The following is a 25892-nucleotide window of genomic DNA, read 5'->3' as shown; positions in this document are numbered from 1 at the left end:
AGGTGTTTGGAAACAATTGCTTGAAAAGGAAATGACAAATAACCTCTCAACAAGTCACCTCCACCTCCATTCCAATTTTACATGGACTCAGTGCCATGGTTAGAAACATCCTGAAGAACTCAGGTGCTCCAAAGACCTGCCCAAACTGCCCTGAGAGGGTGGCTTAGGGGCAATGGGACATGTGCCAACACAGCAAAGGGCCCTGAGAAATTGAGCAGAGGGCTGCAGTATAGTCCGTGTACAAGACCCACTACACGGTCAGGGACAGACCAACTCCATCTCCTTCTAGTCCTCCAATCCTGTGCACTAACCTCCTGACAGAAATTTTTAGTGTGAATTCCACCGCCCTTTGCCAGGGAAGGCAAAGGGCAGCTGCCTGCAGGTGCAATTTACTCACTGCATGTGGTCGTAAAACTCCATGAATAGAATTTCAAAGGCCTTGGGCGGGCACCGCCCAGGGACCCACCTTTCTCCAGAGCTTCTTAGCAGCCTGTGGAGTTCTCAGCATCTTCCCCACCCCACCCTCCATCAGGGCTCCCATTAGGAAAGCTGCTTTCATGACATCAGCGGTGATTAACTTGACCTAATTTCTCCTCGCCTGGCAGAGTCAAGAGCCCCTGTCCAAATGGAAACCTATTCTGTGGGCCTCAGCTCAGACATCTAAGAAGAAAACAAAAACCTGTGATTTATTCTGAACAGGAGGGGAGAGTGGGGGGTGGGGTTGGGGAATGGCATGCAATTGATGGCCCAGGGTGATACTGCTCAGACCCCCGAAGAGATGAAGCAGGAGAGACCCAGCCCTTCCCACAGCCAGGCTCTCTGTGCTTGGGACTGGGGCTCCGGAAATGCCCTGCTCTCCCCACGGATTTGCTCCAGTTCAGTAGAGTGGGTAGAGTCTGTGACCTTTCCCTTGGAGATGGCAGCAGCTTCCTCCCTGTTATCCCGTTTGCTGCACTTACTCTGGAATTTGCCAGCTGCTTCTTTCTCACCTGTGGTTTCTCACACCCCACCAAGCTCCTCCAGCCTCTTTGTTCATAATTCTTCCCATAGTAGCCTTTCTTTTGCTTTGTCTGTCTAATGAACTCTTATCCATCCCTCAAGACTCCTTCCTCTCCACCAGTCAGAATTAATTTCATGCATACGATTCATTCCAGGGCTTTCAAAGTGTGGTCCCCAGACTAGAAGCACTGGTGTCATTTGGAAACATTATAAACGCTAATAATGCTCAGGCCTCTCAGCAGGAAACACAGAAGACACAGGTTCGATCCCTGGGTCAGGAAGAGCCCCTGGAAGGGGAAATGACACCCTGTTCCAATATTCTTGCCTGGGAAATCCCATGACTGGCTACAGTCCATGGGGTCACAAAGGGTTGGACACAACATAGCAACTAAACAACAACTCACGATTCCCAGGCAGGGTGAGTTGACTTGTCAGAACTTGCTCACCACTGGCCTGTGTGTGAAATAAGGGAAGAGCTGGGGGACTTTCCAAGTGGCTCTTTTATAAATTGATCACTGTCATGTTTCCATTTGACTCCCCCTGCTTTTTTGTTGTTGCTGTTGTTCCCTGGCACAGAGCTAGTGCTTTCATTCCTGATTTTAATTTTCATGATCTGATCAGAATGGGGAAAATTCTTCATGCGAGTGCGCGGATTCATCCTGCAAAGCCATGCTTGACAGCACCTCCTGTGTCCAGATGTCTCCCAGATGCTGAACGGAGTGGAGAGCAAGAAAGAGAAAGCCCCAGCCTCATGCAGGCCACATTCCAGTGAATGCCTTTGATTTGTGTTAACAGCAGAGTGATGTGTTCCCAGTAAACAACATTTTGCCACCTATGAGAAATTATGTTTTCTACAAAGGTGAGCTATGGATGTATGGTTGATTGGGAGGTTTCTCTGAAAGATTGTCTAAGTTGTCCCTGAGGGCTGGAGTAGTCCATCCTAGTCCCTAGGGGCTGTAATACTCACCCCTAGGATTCACTGTGTCTCTAGCATCTAGGGTGTGGTATTCACTGTTGGGCCACACTTGGCTGTAAGAGAATGTTCTACATCTGAGAAGTTCATCTAGGGGTGAGACATGAAACCAAGAGCCAACTCCTTCATCCTCTAGCATAATCCACCTGTTACTTGCTCTTCTAGAAAACTGTGCTTTCTCTTCAAATAATTTCATTTTTACAGAATTATTAATTCAACCTCTCTCTGTCTTCCTCTCTCTCTTTCTCTCCCTCCCTGATCTGTGAGCTCATCAGGGCAGGGCTTCCTTTGTCTTGCTCACTCCTTATCTCTAGAAGTTCATTTCGTGCCTGATACAGGGTGGCACTCTTAAAACTGGAGTCAGAGGTGAGATGGGGGAATAAATCCTGAGATCTTTCTTAGACCTCCAAAGCTGATGCATTTGATGTTTTTATTTTTGGGTAGATAAGCTTCGTTTTTGAGATTTATGGCCTAACGCAGCCCCTACCAATATTTTAAACACTATTATCTCAAGTTTTGGAGAAAATGTGTCTTATTATGAAGACTCACTGCCTTTTTCAGGAGTTTTCCTCAGAGCAGAACATTTGCATTCTTCTCCTGGCTCTCTGTCTAATTAACTAAGCAATCTTGAGTGAGTTCCCTTGCCTCACTGGCCTCTGACCTTTCTCCAGGAAGGAGTAGTTGATTGGTCTGTGTGATTCTGTAGGTCCCTGTAACTCTAAAAGGCCAACCGTATTCAGTTAACCAGTCACTTCTGCAGGGTTTCTGCACGAGATGTTATGGACAGTGGGAATTTGCCAGGAGTTGCTTTTCTGGAGCTAAGGATGATAAGTAGCCATAAAGTGTCACCACGAACTACCAGAATTGCCCACCCTGCCCTCCCCAGTGATTTTAGGGGAAGTGTCACCAACTGAAGTAGCTTTATGCTCTCCAGTTCTGCTGATGGGCAGGTTGTCAAGATAATTCTCCAGGCCTGCTGAGACCTTAGTCTTCCTCTCGTACAAGTTGGCCACTCAGATGTTTTCAGACTCATGACTGTTCTTTGATGCTCTACAAAGAGACTCCCTACAAGAGAAAACTTACTCTACAAGAGGACCTCCTCTTGCATGGTGTGTGTGTAGCTCTCCTCTAGACTTCGATTCTTCTGGACGTCTCCTGGAAGGGGTACAGTGATTCACGGACTATGCACACTGGCTGTCTAGTTTTCAAGCTGGGCTCATGACGTCCCTCTCCTAGTCCCTGCCCTAGGACTCACCAGCTCCATGTAGACCTGTCAGCACATTGATGGTTAAGATTCTGTTCCTCAGGAATTGTGCTTCAATTCAGCTATTCATTTACTTTGAATAAGATGCTATATAAGCATTTTCCATGCCAGAGTTTTCTCACCTGAAAAATGAGTTAAAAACAAACCTTGGTTTACGTATTTTATGAAAAGGCATTTGCTGCAAAAGTGCTTGGTCATGGTGGGGGGAGAAGGGACGACTCACACTGAACAGAGCGTCTTTTTCTCTTTCTTCTCCCTCTTTCTCTGCTTCCTCCACTCTTCTTCCTCTTTCTTCCTTTTCTTTCATCTACTTTGTTTTTTTCTAATGGGACACTGGAAACACACACACACACACACACACACAGGCAGAGAAGTGCTTAATCAATTTTTATAAAATGAATACCTGTGTAATTACCACCCAGGTTGAGAAACAAAATACAAAATCAGCTCTAGAAACTTCCCAAGTGCTCTTTCCAATAGTAAGTTCTTCCATCATCCTAGACGTAAACGTAACCCCCAATTTGATCACTTTTATTTGTTCAAAGGCCAGACACAGATTTCATTACTGATTCCATAGATGTCTTCATTCAACAATAATACTAGCTAAAACCTGTGCAGTGCTTCTTGTGTGCCAGGAGAGGTTTAGAGTGCTGGACAAAAACCAATTCTTTTCACCCCTACAACAACCTTATCAGGTAGGTGTTATGGTTGCCACCTGGGTTGTATAGATGGGAAAACTGAGGCACTTACACAGCTAGTAAGGAGCCTGGACTTGAACCCAGATAGTCTGGCTCCCAAGATGGCATTCCTAGCAACTGTACTGCTTCTCATTAAAAGGGATTTGGAAGCTGTGCTGAAAAGTTCTTTCTGATACCTATAAAGTCTCTTTCATAGATATATAAGAAATGTGAATATTGTAGGCTTAGGACAAAGGCAATCAACCCTGCTTCCATCTTTGCAGTGAAACTACTTTAGCTCTGCATGTGTCTGCTTTCTGAATATTATACTCTTCTCAAGATTCAGTTGACTAGTAACACCTTTGGTGGTCTCTTCCAATACAGATGGAACCAAAATTCCCAGTACCTGTGACAGCTGGTTAGTTTTCTGTGATTGTGGTTTTCAGTCTGTCTGCCCTCTGATGGAGGAGAATAAGAAGCTTATGGAAGTTTCCTGATGGGAGAGACTGACTGAGGGGGAAACTGGGTCTTGTTCTGATGGGCCATGCTCAGTAAATCTTTAATCCAATTTTCTGCCGATGGGCAGGGCTGTGTTCCCTCCCTGTTATTTGAGAATGCTCAAACTAGCACAATTGCATTCATCTCACACACTAGAAAAGTAATGAACAAGACCCAGTTTCCCCCTCAGTCAGTCTCTCCCATCAGGAAGCTTCCATGAGCCTCTTATCCTTCTCCATCAGAGCGCAGAGAGACTGAAAACCACAATCACAGAAAACTAACCAATCTGATCACATGGACCACAGCATTATTTAACTCAGTGAAGCTATGAGCCATGCTGTGTGGGGCTACCCAAGACAGACAGGTGATAATGGAGATTTCTGACAAAATGTGGTCCACTGGAGAAGGAAATGGCAAACCACTTTAGTATTCTTGCCTTGGGAACCCCATGAACAGTATGAAAAGGCAAAAAGATAGGACACTGAAAGAACTCCTCAGGTCAGTAGGTGCCCAATATGCTACTGGATAAGAGTGGAGAAGTAACTCCAGAAAGAATGAGGAGACAGAGTCAAAGCAAAACCAACACCCAGTTGTGTATGTGACTGGTGTTAGAAGTAAAGTCCGATGCTGTAAAGAGTAATATTGCATAGGAACCTGGAATGTTAGGTCCATGAATCAAGGCAAATTGGAAGTGGTCAAACAGGAGATGGCAAGGGTGAATGTTGACATTTTAGGAATCAGCAAACTAAAATGGACTGGAATGGGTGAATTTAACTCAAATGACCATCATATCTACTACTGTGGGCAAGAATCCCTTAGAAGAAATGGAGTAGCCATTCTGGTGATCCAAAGAGTCCGAAATGTAGTACTTGGATAAAATCTCAAAAACGACAGAATGATCTCTGTTCGTTTCCAGGGCAAACCATTCAATATCACAGTAATCCAAGACTGTGTCCCAACCAGAAATACTGAAGAAGCTGAATTTGAATGGTTCTATGAAGACCTACAAGACCTTTCAGAACTAACACCTAAAAAAGATGTCCTTTTCATTATAGGGGACTGGAATGCAAAAGTAGGAAGTCAAGAAACACCTGGAGTAACAGGCAAATTTGGCCTTAGAGTACAGAATGAAGCAGGGCAAAGGCTAATAGAGTTTTGCCAAGAGAACGCACCGGTCATAGCAAATACCCTCTTCCAACAACACAAGAGAAGACTCTACACGTGGACATTACCAGATGGTCAACACCGAAATCAGATTGACTATATTCTTTGCAGCCCAAGATGGAGAAGCTCTATATAGTCAGCAAAAACAAGACCAGGAGCTGACTGTGGCTCAGATCATGAACTCCTTATTGCCAAATTCAGACTTAAATTGAAGAAAGTAGGGAAAACCACTAGACCATTCAGGTATGACCTAAATCAAATCCCTTACAGTGGAAGTGACAAATAGATTCAAAGGATTAGATCTGATACACAGAGTGCCTGATGAACTATGGACTGAGGTTCGTGACATTGTACAAGAGACAGGGATCAAGACCATCCCTAAGAAAAAGAAATGCAAAAAAGCAAAATGGCTGTCTGAGGAGGCCTTACAAATAGCTGTGAAAAGCAAAGGAGAAAAGGAAAGATATACCCATTTGAATGCAGAGTTCCAAAGACTAGCAAGGAGAGATAAGAAAGTCTTCCTCAGTGATCAGTGCAAAGAAATACAGGAAAACAATAGAATGGGAAAGACTAGAGATCTCTTTAAGAAAATTAGAGATACCAAGGGAACATTTCATGCAAAGATGGGCTCGATAAAAGACAGAAATGGTATGAACCTAACAGAAGCAGAAGATATTCAGAAGAGGTGGCAAGAATACACAGAACAACTATGCAAAAAAGATCTTCATGACCCAGATAATCACGATGGTATGATCACTCACCTAGAGCCAGACATCCTGGAATGAGAAGTCAAGTGGACCTTACTTGACTTCACTAACAAACAAAGCATCACTATGAACAAAGCTAGTGGAGGTGATGGAATTCCAGTTGAGCTATTTCAAATCCTAAAAGATGATGGTGTGAACGTGCTGCACTCAATATGCCAGCAAATTTGGAAAAGTCAGCAGTGGCCACAGGACTGGAAAAGGTCAGTTTTCATTCCAATCCCAAAGAAAGGCAATGCCGAAGAATGCTCAAACTACCACACAATTGACTCATCTCACACGCTAGTAAAGGAATGGTCAAAATTCTCCTAGCCAGGCTTCAACAGTACATGAATCATGAACTTCCAGATGTTCAAACTAGATTTAGAAAAGGCAGAGGAACTAGAGATCAAATTGCCAACATCTGCTGGGTCATCAAAAAAGCAAGAGAGTTCCAGAAATACATCTATTTCTGCTTTCTTAACTATGCCAAAGCCTTTGACTGTGTGGATCACCACAAACTGTGGAAAATTCTGAAAGAGATGGGAATACCAGACCACCTGACCTGCCTCTTGAGAAATCTGTATGCAGGTCAGGAAGCAACAGTTATAACTGGACATGGACTGGTTCCAAATAAGGAAAGGAGTACGTCAAAGCTCTATATTGTCACCCTGCTTATTCAACTTATATGAAGAGTACATCATGAGAAACGCTGGGCTGGATGAAGCACAAGCTGGAATCAAGATTGCTGGGATAAATATCAATATCTCAGATATGCAGATGACACCACCCTTGTGGTAGAAAGTGAAGAACCAAGGAGCCTCTTGATGAAAGTGAAAGAGGAGAGTGAAAAAGTTGGCTTACAGCTCAACATTCAGAAAACTAAGATCATGGCATCTGGTCCCATTACTTCATGGCAAATAAATGGGGAAACAGTGGAAACAGAGAGAGACTTTATTTGGGGGGGCTCCAAAATCACTGCAGATGGTGACTTCAGCCATGAAATTAGAAGATGCTTGCTCCTTGGAAGAAAAGCTATGACCAACCTAGACAGCATATTAAAAAGCAGAGACCTTACTTTGCCAACAAAGGTCCATCTAGTCAAGGCTATGGTTTTTCCAGTAGTTATGTATGGATGTGAGAGTTGGAATATAAAGAAAGCTGAGCACTGAAGAACTGATGCTTTTGAGCTGTGGTGTTGGAGAAGACTCTTGAGAGTCCCTTGGACTGCAAGGAGATCCAGCGAGTCCATCCTAAAGGAAATCAGTCCTGAATATTCATTGGAAGGACTGATGCTGAAGCTGAAACTCCAATACTTTGGCCACCTCATGGGAAGAACTGACTCATTGGATAAGACCCTGATGCTGCGAAAGATTGAAGGCAAGAGGATAAGGGGACGAAGAGGATGAGATGGTTGAATGGCGTCACCAACGCGATGGACATGAGTTTGAGTAGGCTCAAGGGAGTTGTTGATGGACAAGGGGTTCTGGTGTGCTGCAGTCCATGGGGTCGCAAAGAGTCAGACTTGACTGAGCCACTGAACTGAACTGAACTGTGACAGCTGGACCACAGAGAAGGCTGAGTGCCAAAGAATTGATGCTTTCAAACTGTGGTGTTGGAGAAGATTCTTGAGTGTCCCTTGGACGACAGCAAGGAGATCAAAGCAGTCAATCCTAAAGGAAATCAATCCTGAATATCCATTGGAAGGACTGGCGCTGAGGCTGAAGCTCCAATACTTTGGCCACATGATGCAAAGAGCCAACTCATTAGAAAAGACCCTGATGCTGGAAAAGATAGAGAGCAAGAGGAGAAAGGAGTGACAGAGGATGAAATGATTGGATGGCATCACTGACTCAATGGACATGAGCAAACTCTGGGAGATAGCAAAGGACAGGAAAGCCTGGCGTGCTGCAATTCAAGGGGTCGCAAAGAGTCAAACACAACTTACCAACTGAACAACAACAAGCCACTTCAGGTTCTACTAGCCCCAGAGAGTAACTCTCATTATCAGAATGGCATAACTCGGCTCTCATTAAACTTTTTGCCGTGAGGGACTTCCTTTCCTTATTCTTCTGCCTTGTTGTAGTAAAAATAAATCTCCCCCTTTCCTTCCATATTATTCAGAGATATATATGTACTTGTCAAACATAGCTTCTGATCACCAGGAGACAACTAATAACCAGTGAAGCTAGGTTCTTACACTTACTAGCTGTGCCTACCGGTAATAAGGAAGAACAAATATGACTCCATATTGGATGTTTCTCTTACTTTACCCATTGTTTTCTATTGCTTTTGCTACAAGTTAAGAATATTCAGGATATTCCATTCTCAAGGCTCTGACCTTTAAAGGTATAACATCTTTCATTCATATAGAGATAAAATGTTGCAGAACAGAGAATAACATTTGTCTTGTTGGAGGTTTACAGGAACATCATAACTTGGCCTCCCTAAGTGGACACCTGTAAGAACAAAGGATTCTAACAGCAAAAATGTGCAACAAGCAACCCTTCCACTTTTAGTATAAAACAACCTTAAATTCTAACTCCAGTTAAGTAATTCTTTGGGACACTAGCCTACCATCTTCTCCATCTGTTGGCTTTCCAAATAAAGTTACTATTCCTTACCCCAACAACTTGTCTCTCAATTTATTGGCCTGTCGTGTGGTGAGCAGTGTGAGCTTGGACTCTCGCCAAGGAACTTAACCTCTCTGTGCCTCAGTTCTTTATCTATGAGAAGGGGAATGTTATTACATTATTGGGTTGTTTTGAGCATCAACTGAAATGAGTATAAAGTGCCTAGAACAGAAAAAGTGCTCAGTTAATATTTATTGTTGCTTTTGCTGTCTTTATTATTAAGCTGAAGGTGAAATGGTTGGATGACATCACCAACTCAATTGGACATGAGTTTGAGCAAGCTCTGGGAGTTGGTGATGGACAGGGAAGCCTGGCATGCTGCAGTCCATGGGATCGCAAAGAGTCGGACACAACTGAGCAACTGAACTGAACTGAATGATAGTTATATTTCATATGAATTTGTCTTGAACTCCAGCCTGAAGCCAAGATTCTTGAACATGTATTTTGGTCTGTTAACCTGAAGATATGTGAATGATGCTAGATTTGCTAAAATATTGAAAATGATTTCTAACTGTCCCTTGCCTTATTCTTTTGTGAAAATCCAGGTATCTTGGGATCCAAGGTAGAAAACAACTAGCTTAAGTTTTAGCTGTGGAGGGTTTTGGGCATTTGCAAAGTCTGCCCTAATTAGATTCTATCCCAATTATTTAATCAACCCTTGATTACTTGGGGACTGCAGTCCAATTGGAGGAGCATCTGTGGACTTCCTGCTTCCTTGATCAGTCTACTCACATCTTGTTGGCTTCTTTCACCAAAATTGAAGAGGGATTTTGTACAGCAGAGGATAGAAAAAGGAAATCAATCAGCCAAATTTATTCCTTGTTATTAATTAAGATTGAAAGAAGAGAGTGGAACTGTTGGAAAGAAACACTTGAGATTTTAATCATCCAGACTGTTGTCCCAATTTTCTGTTACTGTGGAAAATTAAGATTTACCCATGGTGATAAGATGGTGAAAGTGCTTCCCCAGTGGCTCAGTAGTAAAGAATCTGCCTGCAATACAGGAGATGTAAGAAACAGGGGTTCGATCCCTGGGTCAAGAAGACCCTCTGGGGGAGGAAATGGCAACCCATTCCAGTATTCTTGCCTGGAGAATACCATGGACAGAGGAGCCTGGTGGGCTACAGTCCATGGGTCGCAAAGAGTTAGACATGACTCAGCATGCATGCATGCTGATGGTGGATGCTGTTGGATTAAAGACTTTTGTCATTTAAAAAAGAGATCGGCCCACATGTCAGCTGCTGGGCTTTTGGGTAGACAGTGCTGTAGTAGAAGAAAAACACAGGTGTTATAGTCAGCTCCAGGTATGCATGGTGGGACCTCTACTCACTTCCTCTGTGATCTTGACCAAGCCTTTCTAAGCCTCTGTTTCCTCATCTGTAGAATGGAAATTAGACCCTCTCACTGTGACTTTTAACCAAAATGATGTATGTAAGATTCCTGGCATCTGCAAGCATGCAAAAGTTAGCTCTTTTCTCCTGACTTTCTAGTCTAATTGTGAACACTAGGTGATAAGTCAATTAGGTGAGAAAGAAGAGTAGAAGTTGTTGACCTGGCTTCACTTAGCAGAGTAATTTATTCACTGAACGTATTGTCTCCATTTCACCAGTGTTCCATAACTAAACAGCATGCGTGTTACAGAGTACTCACAGAATTCTGAACGTAAAGAACGGGGGAAACTGCTACAAAGGCAGCAAGAGCTGGCTCCACCCCTCTGCTTCCAAGACACTCCTTGCACCTAAGTCTAGGCACCTAAGCATCTCAGATGCCAACCACGGGCATCACCATCATCGCATCATCATCTTACAGTGTTCCTACATATGCATGGTCTCTCTTCATTCTGTCTTAACAACTCTGTGGGATGGTGGATTACAAGTTGTTATCTCCATTTTGTAGTGAGGAAACTGAAACTCAGGAAGGTCAAATGACACCCAAATGCACACTTCTGGTTGGTGGATGAACAAAGATTTGAATACATCTCATCACTCTAGATCCAGAGAGTCTTTTTATCACTTCATGCTGTTGTTGTTGCTCACACGTCCAGCTCTTTGTGACCCCATGGACTGCAGCATGCCAGGCTCCCCTGTCCTCCACTATCTCCCAGAGTTTGCTCAAATTCATGTCCATTGAGTCAGCGATGCTATTTAACCTTCTCATCCTCCACCCTCTTTTGCTCTCAATCTTTCCCAGCATCAGAGTCTTTTCCAATATCCACTGCAACAAGAGAGCAGCCCCCTCTAGGCACAACTAGAGAAAGCTCTCATGCAGCAACAAAGACCTCGCATAGCCATAAATAAAACAGAATAAAAAAATATTAAAAAACTGCTCTAAGCTCCTCACAAGGCTCACCCTCAGGGTATCCAGTAAAGTCCAGACTTGATAATAAGCAACATTCAAGTCTCTTCTGGGTTAAACAGTCCCCTCTCCATTTAAACACTCTGTTTCAAGTTCAGATGGGTATCACCTGGGGTGGTCTAAAAAGTATCCTCAGGATAAATCTGTCCTTTTGGAGTGTGTCCTTTCCTTTCTTTCCCCCACGTTGGTGTCTATATGCTGCAGGGAAACTGGGGGACTCTCTCTGCCCTCGTGGTACCTAAAGACAGATCAGCTCCCTGACTGGTGACTGCTGAGTGGACATCGTGGTGTAGTATTCTTTTATTTAACAATATAGCTTATAAACATTCCATAGCCATACCTGTAGGTCAACCTCACTTTTAAAAATTGGTGGGTTGAATTGGGAGATTGGGACTGACATATATACACTACTATGTATAAAATAACCAATGAGTATCTACTGTATAGCATAGGAAACTTGACTCAATTTTCTGTGGTGACCTAAATGGGAAGGAAATCCAAAAAGGAGGGGATAAATATATATGTGTAGCTGATTCACTTTGCTGTGCAGTGGAAACCAACACAAAATTGCAAAGCCAACCATACTCCAATAAAAATTAATTTTAAAAATTTAAAGTAAAAAAAAAAAAAAATTGATGGGTGGACATTACCAGTATGGGTGAGCCACTATTTATTCCACCATTTTCATGGCATATGTTTAGGTTATTTGGGGACTCTTTGCTCCCTAAACAACATCCTTCCTTCCATCTCTTGTATGATACCAAAAACATGTGTGCCTTACAAGAAATTCATACAGAAAGTAATGACATTCAATTCCTGCTTCTAGCTACCTGTATATATGAAAAACACTGCTATCAGGAGTCAGCCTTTCCAGATACTAAACCTCTGCTTTAATTTGGTCATTAGTCTTCATTTTTACCACTCAACCAGTTCCAGTGAAACAGCACAGTCTTCTATTTGTTTTTCTCTTTATTAAAAAAGTACCACAGCATCAGTTGAAAGGGGACAACAGAGCATGAGATGGTTGGATGGCATCACCAACTCAATGGAAATGAGTTTGAGCAAGCTCCAGGAGATGGTGATGGACATGGAAGCCTGGGGTACTGGAGTCCATGGGGTCTCAGAGAGTTGGACACAATTTAGCAATTGAACAGCAATATATTGATCAATGTGTGTAAGTGTGGATATATTTTTGTGTTATTATTTCAGAGGATAAAGTTGAGACTCATAGTGTTTCACCCTACCAACTGCAAGTGGTGTTTGACCTGGCAAAATCTTGGCACTGGACTCTCAATGGTGGTAGCAACTTCAGCTGCATGCTCAGGTTACCCTCCTGATGAAGAAGACTTGCAATGCTCCCCTTTTCTGTGCAGTGGCCATGATGGAGCACTGGCTGTTGTTCAGAGCACGCTCATCAGGTCTCTTATCACATGTCTGTTGCTACCCAGTCTAGTGGTTTGCCACTGGGGAGACCCTATGCTCCCTTCTCTGCTTCTGTTGTGTCTGTCACTAGCAGCTCCTTTTCAGAGTCTCTCCCCATCATCCAAACCACTCCAACAGAACATGTATTCAGTACTTCCACTGGACAGAACTCCTGTGCCTAGCTGTCTTAATGGTCAATGAAGAGATGAGTCTCTTTAGGTCCTATTCCCGTGGCCAGGGAAGCATGGCCACATGATATCAAGTTTGCAAATTAGGGAATTCCAAAGAGGGGGCCATAATGGACACCCAGAAGCATCTTAGAAGGGGACAGATTAACTGAAGTATCTGGAAAAGGGACCAGTTGCTAATTTTTTTTTTTTTACTGGAAATTCCTTGTCAGTGTTTCCAGCCTGCAGGAGCAGTGGAGGAAATCACTTAGATTCCATTTGATTATAATGTGTTTCTCAGAGAAAGGAATAACCCAGACTGAAGCATACTTCCTATTGTCCATTTCTTACAGGCACTCTGGAACTCAATGACAGTTCTTCAGGATCAATATGGTCCTCTGATAGCAAATGGATAGTTTCAGCAGAGATCTCTAGTAAAATTGTTCACACTATTAAGGGATCACCATCTCCAACATATTACAATGACAACGGCAGGAGCTTGTGGAGACAGAAAGCAAAGCAACTTTCCTGCTCATTTCTTTTTGAAATCACCAGCCCCCAGCAGCAGAGCTTTCCTGTTAATTAGTTGTCAATTATTGAGACAGCATGTGAAATGCTTATTAAAGAGCTGTACCATTGACAAAGAACTCAGAGCAAGAGACTGAATTGAAGTGTAATAAAAGGAACAAGTGAGTTTTACACAGTTGACTGGCACCAAGGAAATTCTAGAAACTCTGGGAAGAGATGAGAGGTATTGGAGAAATGCATAGTAAATAGACCACAGCAGATGAAAAGATAATAGATAATAGAACTGGGAAGAACCTCAGCAATCATCTTCTTTCATTTTACAGACTGGGAAAAACGTGTAACAGGATATGAAATGAAGTGCCTAAGGTCACACTTGTAGGCGGTGTCCCAGGAATCAGTTCAGCCCAGGGAGCTCATCATTACCAGGCTCCGTGGAAAGGTGAGTGTTGGCGCCTGCGGTTTGAACCTCCTGTGCACAGTGTACATCTGTCCCAGCGTTCTTTCTTTACCCTCAAAAGAGACTATAACAGATACAGTCAAAGCAACACACTGAAAGATTTAGAATTGTCCTTCATATCGCTTTCAAACTGTTTTGTTACTGTATAACCAGACCTTGCTACTTTAGATGCATTAGAAACTAACACTTTAAAAATAAATTCTGTGTGGAAATTGTATTCTCTCACTTACTTATTACTATTAGTTTTGGCTGCTGTCAAACGTTAATTTGTTACATGCATGCATGTAAAATATATCACAGGTTTTGTAACTTTGTTTTGGCATTAAATTTTTTTTTTTAATTTTATTTTATTTTTAAACTTTACATAATTGTATTAGTTTTGCCAAATATCAAAATGAATCCGCCACAGGGGAACACATGTATACCTCTGGCATTAAATTTTTTTAATTGCTTTTTTTCATTGTAAATTTAATTTATTTCTATTGGGGCATAATTGATGCATAATATCGTATTACAATAATTTTAAGTGTACAACCTAATGATTCAATATTTCTATACTTGTAAAATGATCACCACAATAAGTTTAGTTAACATCCATCATGTACACAGCTGCAAATTGTTTTTCTTGTGATAAGAATATGTTCAGATCTGTGCTTTTAGCCATTTTCAAATATGCCATACAGTATTAATAACTATAGTCACCATGCTATGCATTACAGCCTCATGACTTATTTATTTTATAATTGGAAGATTGTACCTTTCGACCCTCTTCACCCATTTTGCCCATCTCCTACCATTGTTTCTTTATTTTTAAAAGTTCTTAAGCCTCCAAAAAGGCTTCTCTCATAGCTCAGTTGGTAAAGAATCCACCTGCAATGCAGGAGACCCTGGTTTGATTCCTGGGTGGGGAAGATCTGCTGGAGAAGGGATAGGCTACCCACTCCAGTATTCTTGGGCTTCCCTCGTGGCTTAGCTGGTAAAGAATCCACCTGCAATGCAGGAGACCTGGGTTTGATCTCTGGGTTGGGAAGGTCCCCTGGAGAAGGGAAAGGCTAAAGGGAAAGGCTACCTACTCCAGTATTCTGGCCTGGAGATCCATGAATTGTATAGTCCATGGGGTTGCAAAGAGTTGGACTGAGCGACTTTCACTTTCACTTTCAAACCTCCAAAAAGAGAAATACCCCAGGCCTCTGAAAACCTCTTAAGGCCTTTTTCGATGTACTACACTCTTTCTCTGTGAAATATAACTTGCATATGTGATTTTAATTCACACAGAGTCAGGTTGTGGTTTTCTTAAATGCAAGGTGTCCACGACACTGACCCTGTTATGTGGTGCCAGGGGTCCAGCCACCTGCCCCTCCCCGACTCAGTCAATACTTCTCTCCTTATCTCATTCCTCTTCCAGGTTTCAGTGGTTCTCATGCTTCAGCCTGCACGAAGTTCACCGGGAGGACAGGTGCAAATTGCAGAACCCAGCCCTGCAAAGATTCTGTTCACTAGTTCTGGGGCAGGTCCCAGGAATCTGCCTTTTTAAGAAACACTGTAGGAATTTTTGTTGCAGGCATCCTAGGACTACACCTGAAACACTCTGACCTGCCCTTGTTTTCTCACTAGGTCCCTTGGAGGGATGCATGTCCTTGTGACTCCAAATTATGGACTTTATCTCTCCATTTGGTTGATTCACATGCGTAATGTCTCTAGTGATGCCCCTCCTCACCCAACCTGACTCTTAGACTTCAACTTCCATCACCTTGTTTCTGGCCAGGAGGATAGAGGGAGCCTGGGGAAATGCAGAGCCCCACCAGAATTTTCCACCTGTGGAACTTCTCTTCTAAACTCACTTGAATCACCTATGAACATTATTTTGAATAGATGTGGAAAAAGTCTAGACCATTTGGGTCCAGCTCTGGTGACCTGAGTTTATGATCAAGTACAGAATTACTATTCAGAATCAAAAGCTATGCAACACCGTAATACCTATCATAACTGGCATTCTGAGTTGTAAATGCATCTAAGGTACCAGGTGGAGAATTTAAAAAACAGTCTCTGCAGTGATGGTGACTATCATAGCCAGGCTGCCCCAAAATGGACACACAGGCTGCCTACAACTTCCTTTTGTTTTAATTGATTGGGTATTTTTATTGGTTGAGTCTCTCCGTTGATTGGTTGGTACTTGGCTATGCCAGCTGATAAATATTTGCAGTACTAGAATCAGTATATATTTTTTTCTCTTGAAAGACAAAACTCTCGCAACTATCTCAATTCTGAGTGTTTTTTTAAAAATCCACTCTTGAAATATGTAGTCATACTTTGTATGTCATATAAGTCATATGGCTCACATTCTAAGTAAAGCAAAAAAGCGAAAGTGTTAGTCGCTCAGTCATGTCCAACTCTTTGTGACCACATGGACTGTAGCCCCCCAGACTCCTCTGTTCATGGAATTCTCCAGGCAAGAATCCTGGAGTGGGTAGCCCTTCTCCAGGGGATCTTCCTGACCTGGGGATTGAACCTGAGTCTCCTGCATTCCAAGCAGATTTTTTACTGTCTGAGCTACCAGGAAAGCCCAACATTCTAAGTAAGGACTCCACTAAGCCAGGTCATTATTTGTCCTATAACATTTATTCAAGACGTTAACTTAGGATGGACTCAGTGCATGAAAATCTCCATGCTGTTGTGCCCACTGTTACAGGCACTGCCTTCTCAGTCACATATAAGGCCAATGACTTAGACTCCAAATACTCCAGCAAAAAGATACTTTTAACTTTTTTGGCTACATCCTTAGCTTGCTTTCCTATAGATGGCACTCTGCTGATTCATTTCCTGAGGGGGCACTTGAGCTGATTGCTTTATTCTTTCAAAGAATGTTATAAATTGCATAGCTTGCTTATAATTGAGTGATGAGGGCATAGGCTGGAGTCTACAGTTGAGAAAGATCACATTAGCTTATACTAAGAAATGTACAATTTAGGTTCACTGACTAGACTAAGGACATGTTTATAAGTACAGTTAGCCCCCTGTATCCGTGGGTTCCGCATTCTCAGATTCAACCAACCATATATCAAAAATATTCAAAAAAAACAAAAACAAAAATATTCAGAAAAAGTTTCAGAAAGTTCCAAAAAGGAAAACTTGAATTTGCTGTGCACCTGCAACTATTTACATAGTATTTACATTTTATTAGGTAATAAAATTCTAAGTAGTCTAGATATGATTATAAGCAATCTAGATATTTAAAATATACTGGAGGATATGAGTAGGTTATATGCAAATACTATGCCATTTTATAAGAGACTTGAGCATCTGTGATTTTGGCATCTGTGAAAGACCTGGAACCAATCCCCCATGGGTTCCAAGGGACAACTTGAATTATATGTCTGGGTATGTGTGTGTGTGCATAGTTCCATTTGCTATTAACTATACAAAGAATTCAAATTAAATATAAACATAATCACATACATGGTAATGGAAAAGCCACTACATCATTTAAAAAACTGGTTTGTTAAACTCCAGTTTAGGAATTAAGACGAGTGGTCAATTCTCAGTCCTCATCTTACCTGACATACCGTATGTGGAGCATCTGATGAAACAACTTCTTCCTTCATTTTGCTTCTGAGATGTCACATTAGATCCATTTTCCTCCAGCTCCCTGGCTGCACCATCTGTTAGTCACCTTGGCTTATTCCTCCTCTTCTGCCCAACCTCTTATCAATGGGGTGATAGGATTTAATCTTTGGACCTCATCTCTAGCTATACTCGCTCCCCCAAATCCCAGACATATATATCCAATTGTTTAGTTAACAGTTCCACTTGGATGTCTAACAGACATTTCAAACTAAATTTGTACAAGACAGAACTCTTAATCTACAACCCCTCTCCCAACCTACTGTTGTTTTTCTTATCTTAGTAAAAGGCAACTCCATTATTCTCCTTGCTCAGACCAAAACCTCAAAACTTCTTACTGACTGCTCTTCTTTTCTACTCCACCTTGAGTTCATCAGCAAATGCCATTGACTCTTCCTTCAAAGTATCATCTGCCAACTTCACAACATCTATCAGCTTCCTGGTCCAGGCCTCTGTAATCTACTTTATCCTTTCCATCACCTAGCTACTGGACTCCATGTCTCTTGTCAACTTTATCCACGCCATCACCTAGGTACTAGACTCCTTCATCTTTTTTCACACAACAACCAATGATCCTGTTTAATCTTAATTCCAATCATGTCACTTTTTTTGCTTGAAATCCTTGAACTGTTTCCCCAATCACTTGGCACAAAAGCTCAAGTCCCTTCAGTTGCCTATAAACCCTATCCTTCCCCACTATTTCGAGCCTCATCATCAGTACTCTCACCTTTGTTCATTCTGCTCCAGACCCACAGGCTCCTCTGCTATTCTTCCAACATCTCAAAGATGCTGCCACTCCAGTGTCTCTGCATGTTCTTGCTCTTTGTCTTGAAAAGCTCTTCTTCTAGAAACCACTCCCTCTCTGCCTTCAGATCTTTGATCAAATGTCACCTTCTCAAGGAAGTTCTCCCTGACCATGCTATTTTAAGTGCAATCCTTGACCCCACCCCTTGCTATCTCAACACCCCTGCCCTTTTTTGATTGCCCTTCATAGCACTTTTCACCATCTGACATAGTTTTTTATTTGCTTGTTGTCTGTCTCTCTACATTTGGAATTAAGATCATGAGAGGAAGTGTTTTTGGAGGCTTTGGAAATCAGTATTTTTTTTAGTACCAAGATCTATGTGTATGGTAGATACTCAATAACTCTTTGTTGAAAAAAGTAATGGTATATCACAATGGAAATACATAAGCACATGAATGAAATATACATACTGGGGCAGCCAGTCTCCAAGATGTGCCCCAATGAGTCCCACCTCCTGCTGTTGTGTAGTCTCCCTCCCACACTGTATCAGAATTTGTCTGTGGGGCCAATAGAATAAGTGATGGTGTGTAACTTCTGAGACTAGAGTATAAAAAATAGTACAGTTTCTGCCTTGCTGTCTTGGATCACTGACCCATGCCAATATCATGAGAACACTCAGTCACCCTATGAAGAGAGTCACATGGCAAGTAATTGGACCTCTGTCCAACAACCAACACTGTTTTGCCAGCCATGTGAGTGAGTCATCTTGAAAGTGGATTCTCCAGCTCCAATCAAGTCTTTAAATGGTTGCATCCCTGGCCAACATTTTGACCACAACTTCATGGGAGATCCCAAGCCAGAACTACTCAGCTTCAGCAATTTCCAACTTCCTACAGAGACTATGTGAGTTTCATTTTTTTTTTTTTAATGAACATTTACTGTTGCTTTAAGCTACTAATTTTAGGGTAATTTGTTATACAGAAACAGTAACTAATACACATTTTTGTACCTGGAAGTAGGATGTTGCTGCAACAAAAATCAAAAATGTGGAAGAAGCTTTGTGCTTAAACAGTGGGTAGAAACCAGAAAGATTTTGAGAAGAGTGTTAAGTGAAGGTCTAAATGGTTTGGAACAGATTTCGGAAGCCAGGTGGTCTTTGAGGAGGCTCCTGGTGAGGAAAGTGAGGAAAATGTTAAAGCACACCAGAGAAAAGGGAGCCCTTGCAGCATAGAAACAGAAAGTTTAGCAATGTTATTGCCAGCGATAACATGGAAAGAAGAATAAGTATCTGGTGAACCAGGGTATCTAGCTAAGGAGATTTCCAGGCAGATTATTAAAGGTGCTCCCTGATTTAGCCTTGCTGTAAAATGTGAGAGAAGACAAAAAGCTAAAAGGAGAATTGTTAATCAGAAAAGAGCTTGGAATTTCTGGATTTGAAAAATTTCCAGCCTTTGTAGATGTCAAATGACACTAAAATTTAGAAATGACTTCTGAGCAAAGATCAAATCCAAGGCCTCTCAGGAAAGCCTGATATAGAGATGAAGGCAAGGATGTGCCTGTAAAATCCTTGCTAACATCTAGAAAGATCTAAGTCAGTGCCTTAGAGAACCGTTGGGTCAAACAACAGGGCTTCTAACAAGCTTAAGGGTGATGTCCCCAGGTATTCTTCATAGACGCTTAAGATATAGAAGAGCTTATCTCAAAGAGTTTTGTGGGCATGGTTTTGACCAATATAATGACTATCAATAATATTTATAGATTATTGACAAAGTTTTAAGAGAATAGTACTGTATTGGCAAAACCATCTCCTGCTTGAGCTGAAAAAGAGAAAAATAATATAAAATGAAGAAAAGGACCCCAAACTTTATAGGCAGGAAGAAGTCTGAGAAAGCTATTGAACTGTAAACCTTTTTGGGAAGGGAATGATACCTCAGAGGGCAAAAACGTGAGCCCAGAGGGTGAAGTCAGTAGCCAGAGAATTATTACCAAAACTCAACTCCCAATCAAGGAATTATGAAAAAATGCCCTGCTGAATTTCAGAATTTTCACAGACCAGTGACACTGGTAGACCCTGGTTCAATTCCTGGGTTGGGAAGATTCACTGGAGAAGAAATAGGCTACCCACTCCAGTATTCTTGGGCTTCTCTGGTGGCTCAGCTGGCAAAGAATTGGCCTGCAGTGTGGGAGACCTGGGTTCAATCCCTGGGTTGGGAAGATTCCCTTGAGAAAGGAAAGTTTATCCACCCCAGTATTCTGGCCTGGAGAATTCCATGGACTGTATGGTTCATATAGTCCATGGGGTCACAAAGAGTTTGACACGATTGAATGACTTTCACAGAGAGAGAGGGGTGATTCTAGTAGGTCTCTCCTTTCCACACTGTAGTTTTTTCACTCATATGCTACCATTATAAACTGGATTTTGGGGGGATGAGAGATGGGCATATAAGCTCACAGGCCTTCAAATCAAGATTAACTCTACTCAAGGAATTGGACCTGGTTTAGATGAGATGAGAGTCTGGACTTTAGGCTGATGCTATGATGAAATGAGAGTTTGGGGTCCTCGAAAGGAGGTGAGTATATTTTGCATGTGAGAAGCCATGAATAATTCAGAGGATGGATTGTGGTAGCCATCTCTAAGATGGCCTTCCATGATTCTCTCCCGGAATTCATGCTCTTGTATAGTCAGTCCCCTTCCACAATGAGCAAGGGCTGATCTGTGTAATTAATAGAAATATTTTGAAAGGATTTTATATAACATTCATGACCAGCTTATAAAAGTATTTGCAAGTTCTGTCTTGCTTTCTTGGATCACTCATCTGGAAGAAAGCAGCTGATGTAACACAAAGTTATTCAATCAGCCCTATGCTTGAATTCCTTTGCCCACAAAAACTGTATGAGGTAACTGTTTATTATTGTCTTAAGCTACTAAGTTTTGATGTAATTTTGTATACAGCAAAAGACAATGAATATAAACCCTAGAAGGTTAGCCCTATTTTTGGAAACTCGGATATCAAGTCACAAGTGGCCATTCCTAGAATATTAACCTTAAATGTGATGTAAGCTAACTTTCCATTCATGATCTATTTGATGTGTTTATGGTCAAGGAAAAATTATTTTATTTTCCATTATTCTTACATATTTTATTTGTAAAGTTTCAAGGAAAGATGAGGTACATTATGATTATGAGCACAGAATATACTATATTCACCAGGTGAACTTCACCCGGTCAAGAAATGTATCAGTTAATTATTGCTACATGACAACAGCCTCAAAATCAGTGATTCATTAAATTAATTTTTGACAAGAGTTCTAAGACTATTCTTCTTAATGAAGAAAGAATAGCCTCTTCAGCACTTAGTGTTAGGACAATTAGAAATCTACATGTAAAGAGAGAAGTAGGACCTTTACATCACATCATATACAAAATTAATGCAAAATTGATCAAAGACCTAAATATAAGAGCTAAAATCATAAGTCTTAAAAGAAAACATAGGGGTAAAACTTCAGGATCTTGAATTTGATATCAGTTTCTTCAATATAACACCAAATTACAAATAACACAAGAAAAAAAAAATGAACTTCACCACAGTTAAGAATTTTTGTGCATCAAAAAAGACACTATCAAGAAAGTTAAAATACAACCCACAAAATGGGAGAAAATATTTTAAAGTCATATATCTGATAAGGGTCTAGTATCCAGACTTAGAGATGGTGAAGGACAGAGAAGCCTGGTGTGCTACAGTCCATGGGGTCACAAAGAGCTGGACATGACCGAGGGACAGAACAACACCCAGACTTTGTAAAAGACTTTCACAACACAACAATAGAAAGAAAAGAAACCCAATTTAAAAAATGAAGCGCTTGAGTAGACACAGCTGTTTTTCCAAAGATATACAAATGGCCAACAAACAAATGAAAAGATGCACAACATCAGTAGTCATCAGGGAAATGAAAATGAAAGCATAGTAAGATACTATTTCCAATGCACTTGGATGACTGTAAGAGAGACAGAGAGAATAACAGGTGGTGCTGAGGCTATGGAGAGAGGATGTGGAGAAGTTGGAACCCTCCTATTTACCAGTGGAAATGCGAAATGGAAACCTGCTGCTGTGGAAACTCATTTGGTGATTCCTCAATAAATTAAATATAGAATTACCATAGTATCCAGCAATTCCAGTCCTAGGTATAAACTCAAGAATTGAAGACATTTGAAAAACAGTTATTCTAGCAAAAATTTACATACAAATATTCATAGCAGCATTAGTTATAATAGCCAAAGAGTAGAAATAACCTAAAAGTCCATTAATCCATGAATGGATAAACCAAATTGGTATGTCCATACAATGAAATATTATTTGACTGTAAAAAGTTGTGAACTACTGACATATGCCATAAAATATATGGATGAAACTTGAAAACATCATGCTAAATGAGAAGCCAGACACAAAAAGCCATATATGAATATGAAATACCTAGAATAGGGAAATCCATGGAGATAGAAAACCGATGAGTTGTTTTCAGGGGCTGGAGGGAGGGGCTGATGGAGAGCGACTGCTTAATGGGTACAGGTTCCCTGTGGGGTGATGAAAATATTATTGATCTAGATGATAGCGATGGTTGCCCAGCACTGTGAGTATACTAAATACAACTGAATTGTATATTTTAAAATGGTTAGAATGGCAAAAATTATTATATATATATATATATTTTTTAACTTATATGGTTCAAAACAACAGTAATTTATAAATCATCCTGAGCTTTTCTTCTATTGGTTTCACCTGGGCTTATCTATGTGTTTGCAACCAGCTGGAAGCTCAGAAGGTGGATTAGGAAGTCCAGCCAGCCTCACTCACAGGCCTAGCAGTGCTTCTCCTTGTGGCTTCTTAAACATCCATAATCTAAGCTGTTTTTCATACATGGAAGTCTCAGGGGAGTGTTCTAAGAAAGCTACAAGGCTTGGTGACGCCCTGGCCTGGAACTCACACAGCATCACTTCCATCACATTCTATTATATTGTGGTGTGTGATTAGTCGCTCAGTCCTGTCCAAGTCTTTGTGACTCCACGGACTGTAGCCTACCAGGCTCCTCTGTCCATGGGGATTCTCCAAGCAAGAATACTGGAATGGGTTGCCATGCCCTTTACCAGGGGAATCTTCCCAACTCAGGTCCTCCTCATTGCAGGTGGATTCATTACCAGATGAGCCACCAGGGAAGCCCTATTAGTCCAAAGCAGCTTGCAAAGCTGGCCCAGATTAAAGGAGGGGAAAATACATAACACCTCTTAACTATAACAGCAGCAAAGTTACCCTGCACAGATGCTGTGCAAAGAGAAATTATTGAGAACAATCTTCTAGAAGCAGCACTGACCTCATTTTCATCTTCTGATCTATATTTCATTAGATTTTTATTTTTTAGACTGAGAGAAATAATAAATTGAAAACCAAATAGCTGGGCTTAGTTTAGATAGCATTGGAGGAATATATTTTTGATAAATGTTCCTCTTTTTCTAGACTTTGGCTTAAAGCAACTTACATTTTTGGAATTCTCTAGGATTCTTTCTTGCCTGTGGACTCCAAAGAAACCATAGTGACACTCTGTGCTGTTATTGCTTTAGACTGCCTTTAGCTGGATTTCTGTATTGCAGAAACTCTCACATTCTCACAATAATTATATGCATAGAGTCCTATGAGAATAACAATAATTTCAAAAGTATCTGATTGCATAATCAGATACCATTTTTCCTTGACTTCAGAAATGGCACTGCTATGCTAATCTTTCTTTTCCAAGCCTAGCTCTCATGCATCTTGTATAAATTATTGGTGATTCTCCAATAATTGTTTAAGTGAATGAATGAATCCAATAAATATTTGTGGTTTGGAGTTATTTTGAATAATGCCAGCAAATTTTCAGTATATGAAAGAATGATCTGCTGGCAATTAGAAGAAAAACAGAGTAAGGTGGAGCAAGTTGCGGGAAATGTTAGCTGCAGGGGGTTTCTTCAGAGGGAGTTGCCGTGTATTTTTCTGTTTGACTTTGCTATCATAGGGAACGTTGTGATAACAAGGAAATACATTCCCCTGATGAAATGTAAATATGAATGTACTGTCTGTGAATGACATCATTACACTTAAGGAGATTGGGGACAAGGTTGGCTACTTGGTCGGCACAATTCGTTAGGCAATAGGACTCTCTGAACAGTACTTCAGGCTCAGACTTCTAGAAACATGTAGTGAAGTGATGAGGACTGGGAACTGGTGTGTTCTGGCTACAACTTTATGTGACCCCATAGACAGTAGCCCACTAGGCTCCTCTGTCCATGGAATTCCCCAGCCAAGAATACTGGAGTGGATAGTCATTCCCATCTCCAGGAGATCTTCCCAACCCAGGGTTTGAACCTGTGTCTCCTGCATTGCAGGCAGACTCTTTACCATCTGAGCCACCAGGGAAACCCTCTCTCAGTCTCTCTCTCTCTCTCTCTCTCTATATATATATATATATGTATATGTTATATTGTATTTGTACCTTCTTTTTAATTGAAATATATTTGACTTACAATATTTCAGATGTACAATTATACATAAATATATTTATGCATGTATACATTTTCATTATAGGTTATCAAAATTCAAAACTTGGGATTAACAGATACATACTACCATACATAAGATAGATCAATAACAAGGACCTACTGTATAGCACAGAAAACGAAATTCAGTATCTTGCACCTGTATTTTTAAATGCTCCAAAGTTGGTCATTGTCACCGCCACTGTTAATGAGGTGAGTTTGGTTCAAATATTTCTCCTGTGAGCACCTCTCATGAAGTGCCCCTACGATCAAGTCTCCAAGTCAGAGGAGAGATGCGGAATGCCCCAGGGTGATAAAAACAGATCTGACTTGTAACTCTGGCTTCCCCCTCTGTCAAGTGATGAGAATGAATACAGCAGTAGCTACACACCTCTCTCACTTCCTCTCCTGTTCAAGGAGGACTGTGAGAATTAACAGTTGATCAAAAAGCATAGTAACATCATATATCACAGAGAAGCAGACTAGAGTGAGCTTTGTGAAATTCGGGCAAACACAGGATATGTCTAATTTAGCAAAATTGGATTGGTATTCAGGCAGCTCATATCTTCGGTGCTTGAGGTTGCCCAGCATCCTTTCTGTAAAGGAATGCCAGTGACAAGGGGAATCCCTGCCTCACAATTTGCATGTAGATTTAGAAAGAAATGCAGTTTTGATCATTTGGTTTCTGTGTAACTTTAAAGTCAAAATGAAACTAGAATGTGAATATTAGAGTGTGTGAACCGTCTGAGTATGAAGTTGGACTGCTGTAGCATTCAGGAATTGGCATCATGCAACAGCAGTGTTCGATATACACACTGTCCTAGGGTCTGAGCATCAGCGGTCCTCACTGTCACTTCTCACAAGAACAGTGGAAATCAGTTACGGGAAGCTCGTAGAATTCAGCCACTTGTTTGCATGCAAGAGTGTCTGGATGACCAATATTCACTGCACATTTTCTTTGTGTTTGCATTCTAGTCCTCTGTGGATAGATTTGCTAACTATATATGTATTTCCCCCCCCAAGAACTTGAAGTGCTGATTTTTTTTTTTTAATTTTTGTGGAATTATCACACATAATCATTA

The 25892-nt window shown here is 41.2% G+C and overlaps 1 long non-coding RNA gene across 3 annotated transcripts in view; it reads left to right on the top strand.

Moving 5' to 3' along the window:
• Positions 1-25892, top strand: part of LOC147370811 (uncharacterized) — a 107851-nt gene that overhangs the window by 44917 nt on the left and 37042 nt on the right. The window contains exons 3-6 of one of the 3 annotated variants that reach the window (XR_015165483.1): positions 1155-1858; positions 13746-13861; positions 15285-19148; positions 24860-25023. This is a non-coding gene — a long non-coding RNA (uncharacterized LOC147370811). The remainder of the gene's footprint in view (positions 1-1154; positions 1859-13745; positions 13862-15284; positions 19149-24859; positions 25024-25892) is intronic. The other 2 variants (XR_015165482.1, XR_015165484.1) reach the window with 2 other exon arrangements.

The sequence above is a fragment of the Bos grunniens genome, chromosome 6, assembly GCF_055505025.1.
Source record: "Bos grunniens cultivar Pamir isolate PY7600 chromosome 6, Bosgru_T2T1.0, whole genome shotgun sequence".
Taxonomy (NCBI): domain Eukaryota; kingdom Metazoa; phylum Chordata; class Mammalia; order Artiodactyla; family Bovidae; genus Bos; species Bos grunniens.
Note: the sequence above shows the minus strand (reverse complement) of the source record. Positions and strands in the feature narration are given on the sequence as shown.